The sequence below is a fragment of the Rana temporaria genome, chromosome 5 (genome assembly GCF_905171775.1).
Source record: "Rana temporaria chromosome 5, aRanTem1.1, whole genome shotgun sequence".
Taxonomy (NCBI): Eukaryota; Metazoa; Chordata; class Amphibia; order Anura; family Ranidae; genus Rana; species Rana temporaria.
The window spans coordinates 102008216-102026790 of record NC_053493.1 but is presented as its reverse complement, the minus strand read 5'-3'; the positions used below and the strand labels follow the sequence as shown (position 1 = coordinate 102026790).

Below are 18575 nucleotides of genomic sequence, written 5' to 3'. Positions count from 1 at the left end.
ATGGGCTCATGGCTTACTGGAGCAGAAGAGTCCCCTCATCAATTCTGTGGACCAGTTCTTTAAATCAATGGCCCAGTTATATGACGATCCCCTGCGGGCGGCCACTGCTGAAGCTGCTCTACATGCCCTACAGCAGGGTCAGCGTCCTGTGGAAGATTACACAGTGCAATTCCGTATCTGGACCTCAGACTCAGGATGGAACGAGGCAGCGTTACGTTATCAGTATCGACTGGGACTGTCTGAATCCCTTAAGGATGAACTGTCTAGAGTCGAGAACCCTTCAACCCTAGAGGGTCTAATCCTACTGACTATTCAACTAGACAGACGCTTACGTGAGCGCCGGTCGGAACGCATCAAAACCCCCCAACTGCTCGAAGCTCCGCCCACATCTAGTTCTATGCAGCTTGGCCTGGCCCATCCAGCATTAACCGCAGGGGAGAGACTTCGTCGCCGACAGGCGAACCTTTGCTTTTACTGCGGGGGAACCGATCATTATATAACCTTTTGTCCCATAAGACCCAGGAAATCGGTCTTCCGCACCCCGGTCAACTGTCAGGTGCTCAGGTCCTCCTCGACTCACATCACTCTTCCTGTCACGTTACTGATAGCAGGAAAAGAAGTTCATCTCCAAGCAATACTGGATTCCGGGGCATGTAGTTGCTTTTTGGATCTGACACTGGCTAAGAGACTCGCTATTCCTCTCCACCACAAGAGCCAAAGACTGACTGTCCACCTGGCTGACGGCTCAATGCCCAGTTCCGGCCATGTCACCCAGGAAACGGCACCTATCTTTACCTCCATCAATTCTGGTCACCAGGAATTTCTGCGTTTTGATGTCCTGAGCTCTCCTATATTCCCTGTCATCTTGGGAACTCCATGGCTACAGGCGCACAACCCTCAGATTGACTGGTCCAAAAGGGAAGTTTTCTTCACCTTTCCCTACTGCCGGCAGCATTGTCTTATTCCTGAAACCAAGAACTCTTCCAGTTGCATGTCTGTTCTACCCACACCGAGTGTGGATCCCAATATACCAGCAGCCTATCAGGAGTTCCAGGATGTATTCGACAAGAAGAAAGCAGATACCCTACCCCCGCATCGTCCCTATGATTGCCCCATCGAGTTGTTACCGGGGGCTGAGATTCCTTTTGGCCGTATTTTTCCCCTCTCTGAGACTGAACTTGAAACTTTGAGACAGTATATTGATGAAAACCTTGAAAAGGGATTTATCCGCCCTTCCTCCTCTCCTGCCGGTGCCGGCATTTTCTTTGTTGAGAAGAAGGATAAAACTTTGAGGCCATGTGTGGATTACAGGGAATTGAATAGAATTACTCTTAAAAATCGCTACCCACTCCCCCTCATCCCGGAACTCTTCCAGAGGTTCCGTACAGCTCATGTCTTCACTAAACTAGACCTACGTGGAGCTTACAATCTTGTCCGCATCCGTGAGGGGGATGAGTGGAAAACAGCGTTCAGAACAAGGTTCGGACATTTTGAATACTTAGTGATGCCATTTGGATTATGCAACGCCCCAGCCACATTCCAACATTTTATAAACGATATCTTCCGGCAGTACCTAGACCACTTCATTATCGTCTACCTCGACGATATCCTCATATTCTCAGCTACTCTGGAGCTTCACAGAACACATGTAAAAAAGGTATTGGGCATCCTCAGGGTACACGGATTGTATGTAAAAGCCGAAAAATGCGACTTCGAGAAGACAACAATCCAGTTTCTCGGACTGATTATCACCACCAATGGGATAGCCATGGATCCTCAGAAGGTGAAAGCCATCCTTGAGTGGCCAGCCCCTTCTGATAAAAAGGGTGTTCAGAGGTTCATCGGCTTCGCAAATTTTTACCGAAGATTTATAAGAGACTTCTCTACCATTGTAGCACCAATTACCCAGATAACACGTCAGCATACCAGATTCCAGTGGTCCGAAGCAGCACAAACGGCCTTTGATCAACTAAAAGTCCTCTTTACCTCTGCTCCTGTCTTACAGCATCCCGATCCTGCCCTGCCCTATGTCCTGGAAGTTGATGCCTCCGAAGTAGCCACAGGAGCAGTTCTTTCCCAACGTCAAGGGCCCAAAGCCCTACTTCATCCCGTGGCTTTTTCTTCACGCAAGATGACCCAGCCTGAAAAGAACTACGATGTAGGGGATCGAGAGCTCTTGGCAATAAAGACCGCCCTGGAGGAATGGAGATATCTCCTGGAGGGCGCCATCCACCCTATTCTGATCTTTACAGATCATAAGAACTTGGAGTATCTCCGCACTGCCAAGCGACTGAGACCCCGGCAGGCTCGATGGGCTTTATTCTTTTCTCGATTCAATTTCCATATCACCTTCCGCCCAGGGTCTAAAAATGGAAAAGCCGATGCCTTGTCCAGGATGTTTCCTGATACCCCTGAAGAGATCACACCTAGTCCAATCTTGTCCCCTCAAAACTTCCTCTTGATCCAGCCTGATTTAAGGGCTTCAATTGAACAAGCATCCACTCAATGCACGGAAACAGAAATCTCTTCCCTCAGAAGCCAGGAGGGACTCCTTTGGCATCAAGACAGGATTTTTGTCCCACAGCAAGCCAGGCTTCAGGTCCTAAAAACTTTCCACGATCATCAGCTGGCCGGCCACTTTGGGGTCAGAAAAACGACCGAACTGGTCCAACGGTCTTTATGGTGGCCCACTCTGAGAGCCGATTGTAAGGACTATGTCAACTCCTGCACAATATGCCAAAGGAATAAGGGGTCCAACATGAAATCCTGGGGCCTGTTAAGACCACTGCCAGTTCCAGAGCAACCTTGGAAAAACATTTCCGTAGACTTTATCGTGGATTTACCCCCTTCAGAAGAATTTACAACCATTCTAGTAGTAGTAGACCGGCTATCCAAGATGGCGCATTTCTTACCAATGATGGGCACACCTTCTGCCATGGACACAGCAGAAATTTTCATTAAAGAAGTAGTCAGACTGCACGGAGTACCAGATAACATTGTGTCAGATAGAGGTGTACAATTCACCTCTAGGTTCTGGAGGAACCTCTGCAAATCACTATCAATTGAGACATGTTTTTCCACAGCTTACCATCCCCAGAGTAACGGCCAAACAGAAAGGACTAACCAGACCTTAGAGCAATACCTGCGTTGTTTTTGTTCCTTTTCTCAGGACGATTGGATCTCATTATTGCCCTGTGCGGAATTCGCATATAACAACTCAGTGCACACGGCTACCAACCAATCACCCTTTTGGGCGAACTATGGCTACCACCCTTCATTTTTACCCAATGTCATTCCCGAATCTTCAGTCCCAGCAGTCCAGGACAGAATAAATTCCATCCAAACCAATTATAAGATTCTCCAGGACACAATGCGGAAAGCCCAAGAAGGATATAAGAGACAGTATGACAAGAAGAAGAGAGGAAACCCTGCCTTTAAGGTGGGGGACAAAGTGTGGCTCTCATCTGCAAACCTCAAACTGCCTTGTCCTTCCCGAAAATTGGGACCAAAGTTTATTGGCCCTTTTGAAATAAAATGGGAAATAAATCCAGTTGCCTTCGAACTTGCCTTGCCTGAATCGTATAAAATCCACCCTGTATTTCATGTTGCACTTCTTAAACATGTCATTTCCAGTCCTTTTCCAGGGAGAGAAGAAATACCCCCACCTCCGGTCCTGGTTGGAGACGAGACTGAATTCGAAGTGGAGTCCATCCTTGACTGTCGTCGGAGAGGTAGGACAATTCAGTTTTTAATTAAGTGGAAAGGATACCCTGCAGAAGAGAGCTCTTGGGAACCTGCGAGTCATGTGCATGCCCCTAGGCTTATACAAAGATTTCGCAACAGTCATCCTGCAAAATGGGCGCAAATGGGCATCCGGAGGCTGCCCGTTGGGAGGGGGCACTGTCAGGGAAATAGGCGCATCCCTGTGCGTAATGGTGCAGGGTTGGCAAACCTGCATAGGCAAAAGCACTGTCAGGGAACCAACAGCAGGAGAAGGACTTTAGGACCCAGTATCTCTACCAGCAGGTCACATGGGCCTATATAAGGAAGTCTGTTAGTGTCTGCATTTGCTGGTTTATCTTCAGCTCCCCCTGTGTTCCTGTGTCCTGAATTTCCTGTTGATCTGATCTCCTGTGTACCGACCCGGCTAGTTCTGACCCGCTCTTCCTGATCCACTGGCTCGACCCTTGGCTTGCATCTGACCTCCTTCTGTCTGCTCCCTGCATCTGACCCCGGCTTGTTTACTGGACTCTGTTAATCCTGCTTCCTGTACTAAGACTCTGCTCACCCCTGGTCTTTCTGGTTACGGACGGTGAATGATCCTTGGCTCCTGGCTCCTGGCTCCTGGCTCAGCTTCCAGCTGCTCCACTGGTCTCTGTCTCCCGGACCTCTCAAGCACGTTTGTCTTCAGCATCCAGGCACCCGTGCTTCTGTGGGCACCACACCTGCTGTGTCACCTTCAGTGGTGTGCTGCACTCGGCCGCAAGGGGAGCCCTCCCAGCATCTCGGCCTCCTACCAAGTCCCTGACACTCCCTGGCGGTGTGATTCTGTCTGGAATTACGTACCAAAAGCGGTACAATTATTTTGCATGGAAATTCTGCGTTTTATACTGTAGGCCTGCAATTCTTAGGAATAACTCACTTAAATCTGTCCAAACAAGAGTCTAAGGCCCCGTACACACGATAGAATCCATCCGCTGAAAAATCCCAGCAAATGGGTTTTAGCGGATAGATTCTATGGTGTGTACACTCCAGCGGATCTGTTTCCGCGGATATATCTCCCCTGGGATGGATTCCAGCAGATCGAATATTTGCTGACATGCCAAACAAATCCATCTGCTGGAATCCATCCCAACGGATGGATCCGCTGGTCTGTATAGACTCATCCGTCCGAAGGGATCCCCCGCATGCGTCGTAATGATTAGACGCATGCGTGGAATTCCTTATATGACAGCGTCGCGCACGTCGCCGCGTCATAATCGCGGCGACGGCGCGACACGTCATCGCCAGAGGATTTCGGCGCGGATTTCAATGCGATGGTGTGTACACTCCATCGCATGAAAATCCGCCGAAATCCTCGAGAGGATTTATCCGCGGAAACGTATTCGCGGATAAATTCTCTCGTGTGTTTGGGGCCTTCTAGGCATCCCGGGTATGATAAAGTTTGAAACACAAAATCATAAAATTATATTATAATAAATAACTATAAATAATTATAATAAATAATAATATAATTATAATAAAAAATATTCAATAATGTAATCAAATCAAAAACACTAAAATTTGCTCAGTTGCAGAATTGTCGCTGTCATTACTTTTATTTTTTTATGACGTATTTTCCCACAAATCGCTATCGCACAATTCTGTAAGTGATTATAATTTATTATCGCTGTTTTCTAGCTGCTCTAAAACCACTTTTGACATAAAGGGACACTTTTGGTTGCTATGGACAATATACAGTTTGCAGGCACAAATTTTTTTTTTTTATTATATAAAAGTACATGCAGGACACAGGGCAGACCACTAGGGACAAGGGGGGTGTGTATTTTTTACATACAGTACTGTAATTTATAAGATTACAGTATACTGTATGTAATGTGTTTGTTTACTTTTTTGAATTTGCCGCTGGTCTCCGCCCCCGTGTGTCGTAACGTCGCAGGGAGCGGAGATTGGCGGCATGCGGGCACTGTGTGTATCGAATGGAGGACGCCGCTCGCTCACACAGAGGGGATGCATTGCTGGATCCAGGGACAAGGTAAGTACAGTAACCTGCCTGGAAAAGGTAAGCCAGCGCGCGCTGCAGGCTCTGCACAGCTACCCCGAGCGTGACTCGGGGTTACCGATAATCGCATTGTAAATCCACCCCGAGTCACGCTCGGGAATACCGCTAAGGGGGTTAAAGATAAACTAACTTTCTACGTTTTTCTTAAAGTTTAATAAGAAAAAATTACTTACGTCAGTGCTACAGTTTGAATTTAAAATGTTTTTGTGTGAACTGTGAAGTTAAGTCATGGATTGTGGAAACTAACTAGTGCCGGTTGATTGTATATAGTGTATACCACATTTACCACTGACTAATGCAGAGTTGCAATGCAAGGAGATCAGTTAAAAGTAGTTGGATCTGTATGTGCGTTATAATTAATCGAAATTAGTCGATTAATCGATTTAAAAAAAAAAACGATTAATCGAACATGAAAATTTTAGTCAGTAACAGCCCTAAAATTGAACACTACTTCCTACACCTTCTACTTTGGTCGGTGTGCATGGAAATCGTTTCACTGAACCACTGATTATATAAGAAGAATGTTGATTTAGCCAACCAACCATAATGAAAATATTACTTTGGTTTGACATACTGTAGATGCAGCAGTTGATGTTTTTCATTATTTGGGAATCACAAGTGGAGGAAATGGGGAGAATCCTTGCTTTGATGTAAATAGATGTCAATTCTAAGACATCTTCAGTCGAAAGGTGCGCAAAGATAAAGAACCTTAACCGCTTGCCAACCACCTCCTGCAGATATACATCAGCAGAATGGCACAGAATGTGCACGCGGGACCCGTGGACTCGATGTCCGCCGGTGTCCCACGATTGTGTCACAGAGAGGCAGAACGGGGAGATGCCTATGTAAACAAGGCATTTCCCTATTCTGCTTAGTGACAGGACACTGATCTTCTGCTCCCTGTCATCGGGAGCAGTGATCAATGTCATGTCACTGGTAGCCCAGCCCCCACACAGTTAGAATCACTCTCTAGGACACACTTAACCCCTTCCTCGCCCCCACACAGTTAGAATCACTCCCTTGGACACATGTAACCCCTTTCTTACCCACTAGTGGTTAACCCCTTCCCTGCCAGTGTCATTTACACAGTAATCAGTGCATTTTTATAGAACTGATTGCTCTATAAATGACAATGATCCCAAAATTCAAAAGTGTCCGATGTGTCCGCCACAATGTCGCAGTCACGATAAAAATCGCAGATCGCCACCATTACTAGTAAAAAAAAAATATTAATAAAAATTACATAAATTAATCCCTTATTTTGCGCAAACCAATCAATATACGCTTATTGAGTTTTTTGTTTTTTTTTTAACCAAAAATATGTAGAAGAATACATATTGGCTTAAACTGAGAAAGACATTTTTTTTTTATATTTTTTGGGGATATTTATTATAGCAAAAAGTAAAAAATATTGATTTTTTTCAAACTTGTCGCTCTTTTTTTGTTTATTGCGCAAAAAATAAAAACCGCAGAGGTGATTAAATACCACCAAAAGAAAGCTCTATTTGTAGGGAAAAAAGGACGTCAATTTTGTTTGGGAGCCACGTCGCGCGACAGCGCAATTGTCAGTTAAAGCAACGCAGTGTCGAATCGCAAAAAATGGCCCAGTCATTGGGCAGCCAAATTCTCCGGGGCGGAAGTGGTTAATGTGGAACGTTTGTTCCAGCTTAATGGGGTTCTCCTGCTACAATTTACAAGTGTTCACAGTATATTTAGATATTATTTCAATGTTACCTATAGTCTGTTCTCCTTCAATGCCAGCATGTCCTTCAGTATCGGCAGGTACTTCGATGCCAGCAGGTCCATACTCACTGTTGATACTCGCCATCTTCTTCAGGGGCTTGGGTCTCTTTGGCCACAGGGTGGCAGCTGATGATGTAAATTATGCACATGTGTTCTTGAATAACCTCATCCTGCCATATTTTGGGCATCATTAATGAACCAGGAGAATATACTCTACTGTGATTTACACAAAATAAATATAACACTAGAAAAAGAATAAGGAGATTTTTGGCAGAAGAGATATGCTTTACTTTCTACCTTAAGTTCATCTTGAAATATTTAGTATAACCATGTTTCAGCTACAACGTGATTGGAAGGAAATTAATCTGTTGGCAAAATGTTATATTTTAGTTTGGGGAGCGTTGAAACCTCTCTTAGGTATTTATTCATATTTGTGGTGCCACTGGTACGATTCACTCTCTTTTTGTCCTGGAGGTCATTATCACCTGGACAGAAAGTGATAAGAAATCATTTTAATGTTTTACATTCAGTTGGTAAACCTGTTTGAGAGAACTGTCTAAGGTTTAATGGGACAGCAGGTGAGGCGGCAGTGATACAACAAGGTGAGGGACGTGGCGGCAGCAGGCGAGTGGATGCCCGCTAACAGGTGCTGCCATGATGGGATGACAGGTGTTCTTTGAATGTAAGGACTTATTCTTATCGGTAGTTAGAATCTTTAATATTTGTAAACAATATGAATAAGCTGTTAGTAAAACAACGATATCAGAACCGATTCAATCATACAGTTTGTAGTGTACATAGATTTGCAAAACAATGTGATAAAGGAATATTCCTGAACTTTGGTTTATCTCATGATTACTGTGAAATTGTGTCAATGCATCAATGCAGTGCATGCTATATCAGCTTGCAGAGCTTGGATTCATTGAATCATAGCTCCCAACTGCCCCTGATTTTGAGGGACTGTCCCTGATTTGGAACAATGTCCCTCTGTCCCTCATTCCTCTTCATGTGTCCCTCATTTTGGTCTGATCTATATAGATGTATATAAAATGCACTTTTTATCTGTCAAAAAGTGTTTCCCAGTGCTAAACCTTTCATCTGATTTCTAAATAACTGCATTTGTACATTTCAAATATAAATGAATAGTATTGGTAAAATAAGCACTTGTGGGTTTAACCAATCTTGTTTTTGTTTTTGTTTTTTTTACAAATCTCCTTTAAGGGGGCGTGGCAAGGGATGTGCCCCATGCCTACATTTGCTGATAGGTGTCCCTCATTCTCATCTCAAAAAATTGGGAGGTATGAAATTACATTTACCAAAATGTAAATATTGCAGAATATACAGCCTCGTGCTACATAACTAAGCCCCATTTCATGCTGAATAAACACAATTATTAATGTATCTAAAATAGAAAAATATCTTTGGATAGATTTTTACTTCAAAAGCATTTAATTAAAATACATTTTTATAAAAATCAAAAAAATCAATGTAATAAAAAAATCATTGATCTATATCCACCCTGGTAGCTACTGTTTTGCCTCGAACACACGACCGTTTTTTCCGCTGGATAAAAAACAACGGTTTTCCAGACAGAATTCCTCTCAAGCCTGCCTTGCATACACACGGTCACACAAAAGTCTGGTGAACGTTTGACTGGCAAGAACGTGGTGACGTAAAAGACTACAACGAGCCGACAAAATTAAGTTCTATGCCTCCGAGCATGTGTCAAACCGTTTGTCTTTTCCGTCGGAAAAGCATACAGACGAACGGTTTTCTCACCAGGATGGGAAAAAAAAGATCCTGCTCTCTTTTTTTGTCCGGCAGTTTTCCCGTCGGAAAAACTGCGATGGAGCATACACACGCCCGGGATTCCCGGGCCAAAAGCTCTCATAGCAGGTTTTCCGATGGGAAAAGCGGTCGTGTGTATAAGGGAAAAGTGTAGATTTTCTCTCATTTCCTTTTGTGTCTGCATGACAGAAAGTAGGGGGAGATCTATGCTATGGGGCAAAAAACTGCAAAAACAAAAAATAAACAAACAGGGGTTACAACCTTTCCCTACTCAAAATTTCAAATACATTTTAACAGTATTTACACTAGCTTATTAATGAGCTCTTGAAAAGCATTGGGCAATGTCATTTATTAAATATTTATAATAATTTAGTCCAACGAAGCGTCTAACAAGGGACCATAGAATGCTAAAGAAAATATATAAAAAATGAATAGAAAAAAATATATTTGATGTCTACCTATGTGATGGGATAGAAATGATAGGAAACTAAGCACAGAACAACAAAGCCTTGTACACACGACCAAGTTTCTCGGCAAAAACCAGCAAGAAACTTGCTGGTATTTTTTTTTTTCCGAGGAAACCGGTCGTGTGTACACTTTTCGACGAGGAAACTGTCGAGCCGAAAAGAGAGCATGTCTTCTTTTTCCTCGACGGGAATGGGGAAATTTGGCTCGCCGAGATCCTCGACAGCCTAACAAGGAACTCGACGAGCAAAACGATGTGTTTCGCCCGTCGAGTTTCTCGGTCGTGTGTACTAGGCCTAAGCCATGCCTGTCCATTCTGATTGGATATGAGGATAATTTTAAATGGTGCTATCTTTCCAAATATAAAAAGCACATTCCTATTGTCCCAGTGGAAAACATATAACATATAGACCGTTTTCCTAGTTTGAACTGCTTCAGGTGTAATTACTGTAATCAGTGATCAAGAACGAATGCGGGTGAAATGCAGTCACATATTATCCTAAATTGTTTCTGAGTCCGAATGAAAGGCAATCTTTTATTGGCTTCTTTCTATTACTGCGTTGTTCAATACACAATATTGTTAAATAAAGTTGTTATTTTTGATTGTAGAAAATTTTGATTAACTCTAGTCAATGATTTAATGCATTTTGGCAATTATGGGTTTAGAATTCCACATCCCACATCACCTTTTTTGCGAATGAGGAATACTTACATCTTTGGAATGATGACTCCCTTGTTTCATATTATAGCAGCAGTATACATTGTTTAAGAGACTTGGCCTTTGTACCCCATCCTTCCTATGTATACCTTTCCGGCATATGTTTCCCTTCTAAAAATATGTGAAATTTCTAAACATTTGTTATATGCTAAATGATTTGAAGCTCCAGATGTTTCAAAGTTGGACATTAGTATAAGCCTAATATGTGTTCTTTAAGTGTATCTCTCTTTATTAACCTATTCCCGTCCAACGTACTCGTATATGTGGTGTGTGCTTGTGGCACGTTCCCAGCACAATGACAAAGCTGCAACAGATTACTCCAGTCCCAATTATTATTTACGATCAGGAGCTTCCGATTATGTGACTGCTGTCACGGTGGTCACACTAATCAGAAAGTCAGCCTTAGCCTCCTAGCATTGAGATTTTCTCTTCGAGGGTCCAGGGGCAGTGGCGGAAAGGGATTAAAGGCTTAGTTCACCCTTGTGACCATGTTTCATGTTACACATATTTAGAACGTAACATGAAATATGGTCAAATTCCCCAACCCATTGATTCATTGATTACTTCTGCCAGTCCCATAATGGTAGGTCCATGCCTCCTGAGGAACCTAGTGCTGGGATGTAGACTATGAAGAATCCTGTGTATTGCACACTTGATGCAGTGATTGCAGGTTTATACTTCAGAGCTAAAATGTTTCAAGTATATATTTTATTTTATTTTAATATATGTATAATCTCTAAATATACAGGTGACATAACAAAACCAGAAACAATCAAAGAAGATAAATCATATGCATACCAAAATATAAACCCAGAGAATTTAAAGGAGTAATTCAGTGTTAGTACAAAATATATGTAAATACTAACAACTCAACGCCACCACATAATACAAAAAAAAGGATACATATGGTCACAGTTCATAAATGTACATATTTTAATTTATGTAGTTGCATTTATTAGGTGGACTATGGCTTTACCTCAATAGATAAAGGGAACTTTTTCATTTCCATGGAAAAACAGTGATACCTTAATAATTTGCTCTATAAAGCTGGGTTTTTTTTTTTTGCAGAGGAAACCGGTCGTGTGTACACTTTTCGACGAGGAAACCACCGAGGATCTCGTCGGGCCAAAAAGAAAGCATGTCTTCTTTGTGTTTCGCCCGTCGAGTTCCTCAGACGTGTGTACGGGGCTTTAGCCATTTTAGATGCAGTCTCCCTTGGAGAAAATATGCAGTGTAAGCAGAATAAACAACACTGTTACTGATATACATAATTTTGTCAAATTTCAAGTGTTATGCCCTCATCTCCAACTTTAATCACTCCCCCTGGCCCTGTCATATATAGAGAGCAGTAAGTCATATCTGCTGCATGATGAGTTGACAAGTTATAATGGCCAACCTGACTTCCATCCCTATGCTGTGTAGGTGGCAAGTTTGCTGAGATCAATGGGGGAATAATGAAATCTTATGGGAGAGACTTGGGCAGAGTTTTTGTTTTCTGATTTTGCCTCAGTTTACTTCATATTTGGCAGTAGTTTCTGAAAACATTGCCAAAAGAAAGGGTTGATTTACCCTTACCGACTGAGAGAATATGAAGACACCATACAGATGTGCCTTGGTTGCATTCAAACCCTGAATCTCAGTATTTTTGCAAGATCTCTTTAGGTACTTTGTTTTTTTCTTAGAATCTAAGAACACAAAAAAAAAAAAAAAATCACGGTGACACTTCTTTTAGGCATTATTGTTCTGTTCCCACATGAAGGCGATTGAAGGTATAACTGATAATAGCTGTGTGACTTCTTACCTTCGTATCCAAGCAGTGGGGCAGACAGGACCGGCAGATGTTCAGGTTAGATGGATCCAGACTCAGACATGAAGATGAAATCAGCGTGGGTTTATTCAATCCAGATAAGACAACAAACGGTGATACAATACTGTTCTGTAGTAGTGGTATCAATGCTGACTTGTTAGAATATGTCCTGAGGCTAGCTGCTGTGGCTGCAGAGCTGCTGCTGAGCTGCTGCTAACTACTGCTGACTTCTGCTGACTTCTGCGTGGTCAAAAACTGATGCCTTCACTCGAGCCCAAAAATGTGGAGTGTCTAGTCACACAGCCATGAGGAGATACTGAAAATGGCTGCTCCCAGTGAAGAGACCTGCCCAGCAAGAGTCCACGCCTCCGAATAGAAAAAAACTTTACTAACAAGAACAGGGACGTGTGGCATGCAAATTCTGGCCAGCAGATGGCAGCAGTGAAAGAAATGCATGAAAACAAACATGTAGAAATAAAGATTAATAATGTAATGTACAAATAACTATAAGGAGAACAGCACACTCCCCGTCTGAAATTTACGTAAGGAGATTTCACTATGACGAATGTCCATAAAAATATAATACAACCTGTAACAAAGAACATGTGAAATGCAATAAACATGACATAGTGGGTTGGCTGACCCATAGCGGGTAAAGCTGTGAAGTTCGAGTTCAGTCCTTTTTCATCCTTCAGGAACGTTCTCGATGGGTAATATTAGAATGAGTTCGTTAATCGGCCTTGCAAAAGTTTTAAGCTCACCCTTCCTGAAGATCTTCAGCTCCACCTTTCGGACCTTGCCATCCTTGCTAGGAAGAACCTTTGTAATTAGTCCCATAGGCCAGGTGATCCTTTCGGTTTGTTGCTCCTTCATTAATACGAGGTCTCCTTCTTTCAAGTTTGGTTTTTGATGTTGCCATTTCCTCCTTCCTTGAAGAATATTGAGATACTCTTTACGCCATCTGTTCCAGAAGTAATCTGCCAGGTGTTGTACACGTTTCCAGTGTTTTTGGTAGATATTCCCATGGGTAAATTCTCCACTAGGCGTGAGCATATTGTCCGTTTTTTGGGTAAGTAGAATAGCCGGAGACAGTATGGCTGGTGTTTCAGGATCCATAGATACTGGCACAAGGGGTCTTGAATTGATGATAGCTGAAACTTCAGCGAGAAGAGTGACGAGAGTCTCGTGCGTAAGTCTTGAAGAGTTTACATCCATCAACATAGAATTTAAGATGTTGCGTGAGATCCCGATCATTCTCTCCCAGGAACCCCCCATGTGGGAACTATGAGGAGGATTAAAAATCCAGGTGCAACCTTTCTCCGCCAACTGATCTTGGATAGGCTTAGTGTCGATGTTCAGTTCTCTACAGGCGCCGATGAAGTTACTTCCCTGGTCTGACCTCAACTGTTTCACTGGTCCTCTGATGGCGAAGAACCGTCTTAAGGCATTAATGAGGCTGGATGTGTCCATAGATTCTATCACCTCTATATGAACGGCTCGCACACTCATGCAAGTAAATAGCACGGCCCAACGTTTACTGTTTGCATGACCACCACGGGTTCTACGTGCGGACACCATCCATGGTCCAAAGACGTCTAGGCCAGTGTAGGTGAAGGGCGGCTCTGTGCATAGTCTATCCGCGGGCAAGTCGGCCATTTGTTGGTGTAGCTGTTTTCCTCTGGCTTTACGACAGTGCACACAGTCATGCAGTTGTTGGGCTACACGTTTCTTCATACCTATAATCCAAAGACCCGCAGACCTTAACTTGCCCTCAGTGATTTGTCTGCCCTGGTGTTCAGTCTTTTTGTGGTAATGTCGGATCAGTAACGTGGTGATATGATGTTTGCTGGGAATAATGACAGGATTTTGCTCCGCAACTCCTAGGTGGGCTTGATTCAAACGACCACCAACTCTGAGCAGGCCAAAAGTGTCCATAATTGGATTTAAGTTAGCAAGAGGTCTTTTTATAGGAATCTGCTGACTGTTGTTCAAGCACTTCCATTCTACGTTAAATTCCTGCTGCTGGACATGACGTATTATGAGAGACTCGCTATGAGAAATGTCCTCAGCAGAGAATGGTTTATGACAGATGTGCCAACCGTGACAATCTTTATCTTCTTGAGTGTTGTGATAACATCTGGCGATGTGCACTAACCTTGCAATGGTTCTGACAAGTCTCATCCAACTGGAGAAATGTTCAAAACGATGACAGTCGAGCCTGGAGGTCTGCTTTGTTTCAGTGACTAGTGCGCTAACTTCGGCGCGGATTTCTGGATCATTATCCGGATCCTGGATGCTGTAAACTTCCTGTTCACATTTGTCTGCCCGTCCTAGCAGAAATTCTGGGCCTGTAAGCCAAGTAGATTTAGCAAAGGAACACACAGACGTAGGCCTGATGGCGTTATCTGCTGGATTAAGTTCAGATGGTATGACAATGTGTTCTCTCGTCTCAGGCTTGCTGTCCATGGTGTGCTGAAGAGAGTTAGATCTGGATGGCGCTTGCTCCTGATTGTCCGGGAGTCTTACCCTGGTGGTTCCGTAGGGTAATGGAGAAACCCAGTGATTGGTTTCGTCTTTAAAGAACTCTCTGTCTTCTACTGATAAGGCTACCTTATTGTCATCCTTGGTTGTGTGGAAGACTGATCTCCCCGAGTCGTCAGCAAAGAGGGGAGAAATGATGTCAGGTGGTTGTACGAGGTCTGGAGACTTCTCCTTCACTTCATAGTGATGAGGACACGGCTTAATGCAAGTTGTGCGTCCATCTCCACGTACGTACGTTTTGAAGGAGTCGATTTCTGGTTGATCCAGGCATACATTTCCTATGACTACCCATCCCAGGTCCAGCCTCTGGGCAAATGGCGCGTAGTCAGGACCATTACACTGTTGGCGCACCTTGTGCACCCTTAGATTGTCTCTGCCAAGCAGGAGTAGAATCTCAGCATTGTTGTCCATAGGTGGGATAACGTTGGCTAGGTGCCTTAGGTGCGGTTGGTGAAACGCAGCTTCTGGGGTAGGAATCTCATCCCTATGGTTGGGTATTTGATCGCATTCAATCAGTGTTGGTAGGGGTATTTCGGTATTCCCACTGATGGGGGAAGCAATGAATCCTTGCGCCCTCCTGCCGCTAGTCTCAATGCGGCCTGAGCAGGTGTTTAAGATGTAGGGTTCTGATGGTCCCTTTATCCCGAAGGCTTCAAAGAATTTAGGTCCTGCTAGGGACCGGTTGCTTTGGTCATCGATGATGGCATACATTTTTACTGCCTTTTCTGGTAGTCCCTCTGGATAGACCTTGATTAGGCATATTCGGGCACAACATTTCTCACCCTGGCCCTCGCCACATACTTCCAAACATGAGCAGGAAACAGCGGCGGCTGCGTTAGCGTGGTTCTGGGGCTCCCCGCCATGACTTGGAGCGGGACTGGTGGCGACGGCAGCTGGTGAGTCTCTGTGCAGTGGAACTGGGTGCATAGCCGAGGCATGTCTTTCACTATGACACTCCTCACACTTGATGATGGATTTACAGTCCTTAGCCATGTGCTCCAATGAAGCGCAGCATCTGAAACATACCCCAAGCTCGTTGAGGAACTTCTTGCGCTCCTGTATGGGTTTGGATCTAAACCCTCTGCATTTGTTCAGTGAGTGTGGTTTTTTATGAATGGGACATTCACGATTGAAGGACTTGTCTCCTGATGAGGTATTGTACTGTTTACCCGTGGGTGCTGCATAAGATGGTAGGTTAGTCTTTCTAACACTCACGCTGCTCTTAAAGTCTCTGTGTTTATGCATGGCACTCTCATACCTTGGTGATGGTGTCGCTGGAGCTGTAGTGTTGAACTCCAGGAAATCGAGGCTGGGGTCATTCCTCATCTGGGACTGTTCTTCAATGAATCTGCAGAAATGAATAAATGGGGGAAAGGTGATGTCATGCACCCTTTTGTACCTTGAGACTGATGCCGCCCACTTTTCTTGCAGGCTGTATGGTAATTTCACGACAATTGGGTTCACTCCATGGGCTGTATCCAGGTAGCATAGCCCGATCAGACGAGGGTCTCTTTTGGCAAGCTCTAGTTCCATGAGCAGGTCACTCAAATCCTGAAGCTTATGGACGTCCTTAAGATTGATCTTTGGAATGTTCTGCAATCTCTTAAATAGGGCCTTCTCTATAGCTTCTGCACTGCCAAAGGTACGTTCGAGTCTCTGCCAGGCGGCAGCGAGACCTGCTTCTGCTTGTCCCACATAGACAGTTCTGAGGCTCTTGATGCGATTTGTGGAGCTTGGACCCAGCCATGAGATCATGAGGTTGAGCTCCTTCTCTGCGTCTAGTTTGAGGTTGGCAATGGTGGCCTTGAAAGTTGCCTTCCAAGCTCTGTAGCTCTCTGCACGGTCATCAAATTTTGAGAGACTTGTGTTAATTAGCTCTCTGCTCGCCATAATCCTGGCCAACTCAGACATATCTGATTTCTCACTGCTTGTTGCCACGACAACCTGTGGTGCCGCCGGGGCGTGTAGGCTTTGCGGCGTGAAAGGGTGAGATGCATCCAGGTAGAATGATGCTGCTGCAGGGTTGAGCTGTGATCTAGTCTCTGTAGATCGTGAGGACTGCTGCTTGAGCTGTGGAGGTAGGCCAGGAAACGCCTGATGGCCCTTTTTGTAGTTTCGTAATAACTGTCCTTGAGAGGGCACATCTGGGTGAACACCATCAGATTTCTCGGGTGCTGTAAGTGACACTGGCACTGTAGGTGGAGATGACTTTGAGGTTTCGGCGTTGTCAGCTTGGACGGTACTGCATACTGGGGGTGATGCAGATAATTGTTTCAGTACATAGTCGCTGGTGCGGTAAGCTGAATCTTCTACCTCCTGTGGTAGCGAGCAGACTGGATCAAGACCTTGGCTTAATGCTTGCTCAAGTAGTCTTACTTTAGCTAATGCAACTTCCTCTTCCATCTCTGATTCAAGAATCTTTATTCGAGCCTCTGCTTCTGCGTCTGCCCTCTTGGCCTCTGCTTCTGCCCTCTTGGCCTCTGCTTCTGCGTCTGCCCTCTTGGCCTCTGCTTCTGCCCTCTTGGCCTCTGCTTCTGCGTCTGCCCTCTTGGCCTCTGCTCTTGCCAGAGCTTCTTTTTCAGTGAAGGAACGTCTGACTTTGGATTGCTCTGCATTTATGCGGGCCTCTAGTAGTCTGTCGCTTAGGGTTGAGCTTCTTGAGCACGATGATCTGTATGACCGAGAGGAATGTTTGGATGAATTTGATCTGTGTGATCTAGTTTCTTGCAAATGGGAGATGCGGAGTTCCGCTTTATCTTTAGCAAGCAGCACCATGGTGTCTCTTTGAATGTCTATAGATTCTGCCTTGCTCAATTCTGAAAGGGCTTCATCATTATTAACGTTTTTTAGAAAGGTTATATACCTTGTGAACAGTCTCTTGTATCCTTCATGAGCTGTGTTCAGCCGCCTGATGCCAACTTGTAAGCTTGAGGTATCACCAGAGGATTTAAGTCCTGACATGAGGGAGGAAACTCGCTCCCATAGCTCTTCCAGGTTATCGCATAGCTCATCTTTTGTGGTTTGATAGTTTTCCCTGACCTTTATTGTCGGTTTGAGGGAGCGTCTTGGTCGCACGACTTGGTCTGCTGGAAGTGTGGGTTCTGCTTCCTGTACTTCTTGGTGATCAGTATCAGGCTGCATTAGCTCTGTTTCATCACTGGGGAACTGTGCAAGGTCCTTTTTGTCCATTTTGATTTAAGGTGCGCTGTCTCTTTAAGAAAATAAACTTTTGAATTGGGGGCTGAAAATTGCAGTGTGGCTGCGCTGGGGCACTCTGGCAAGGTTCCTCAGGTGTTTTAAGTGATTTGCGGGGGTTTAGGTTAGAGTGGGACCCCGTGTGCGTTAACAGTTCTGCTATGCGAGCAAAGATTGATATGGGATATAGGAAACGGCTTGATGAGTTGTGGAGGGCTTTCAGGCAACAGTAAAGATACTGTGGACATGCGGTGCTTGCCCTTAGACTTGTGGAACATGCACTGTAGCTGGGCAGATTCGCTGCAGATAGGCCTGTTGCAGGGCGATTCCTTAGTGTGGTAACTCTGAGGGAATCTGTGACTGGGGTGTGGACATTAAGGCAGTTTTTGACTGTTCTGTTCCCACATGAAGGCGATTGAAGGTATAACTGATAATAGCTGTGTGACTTCTTACCTTCGTATCCAAGCAGTGGGGCAGACAGGACCGGCAGATGTTCAGGTTAGATGGATCCAGACTCAGACATGAAGATGAAATCA

The 18575-nt window shown here is 44.4% G+C and overlaps 1 protein-coding gene across 1 annotated transcript in view; it reads left to right on the top strand.

The window, feature by feature from the left end:
* The window catches only part of RFTN1 (raftlin, lipid raft linker 1), a 475198-nt gene that overhangs the window by 314419 nt on the left and 142204 nt on the right, over window positions 1-18575 (top strand). The gene's annotated exons all lie outside the window — the stretch shown is intronic.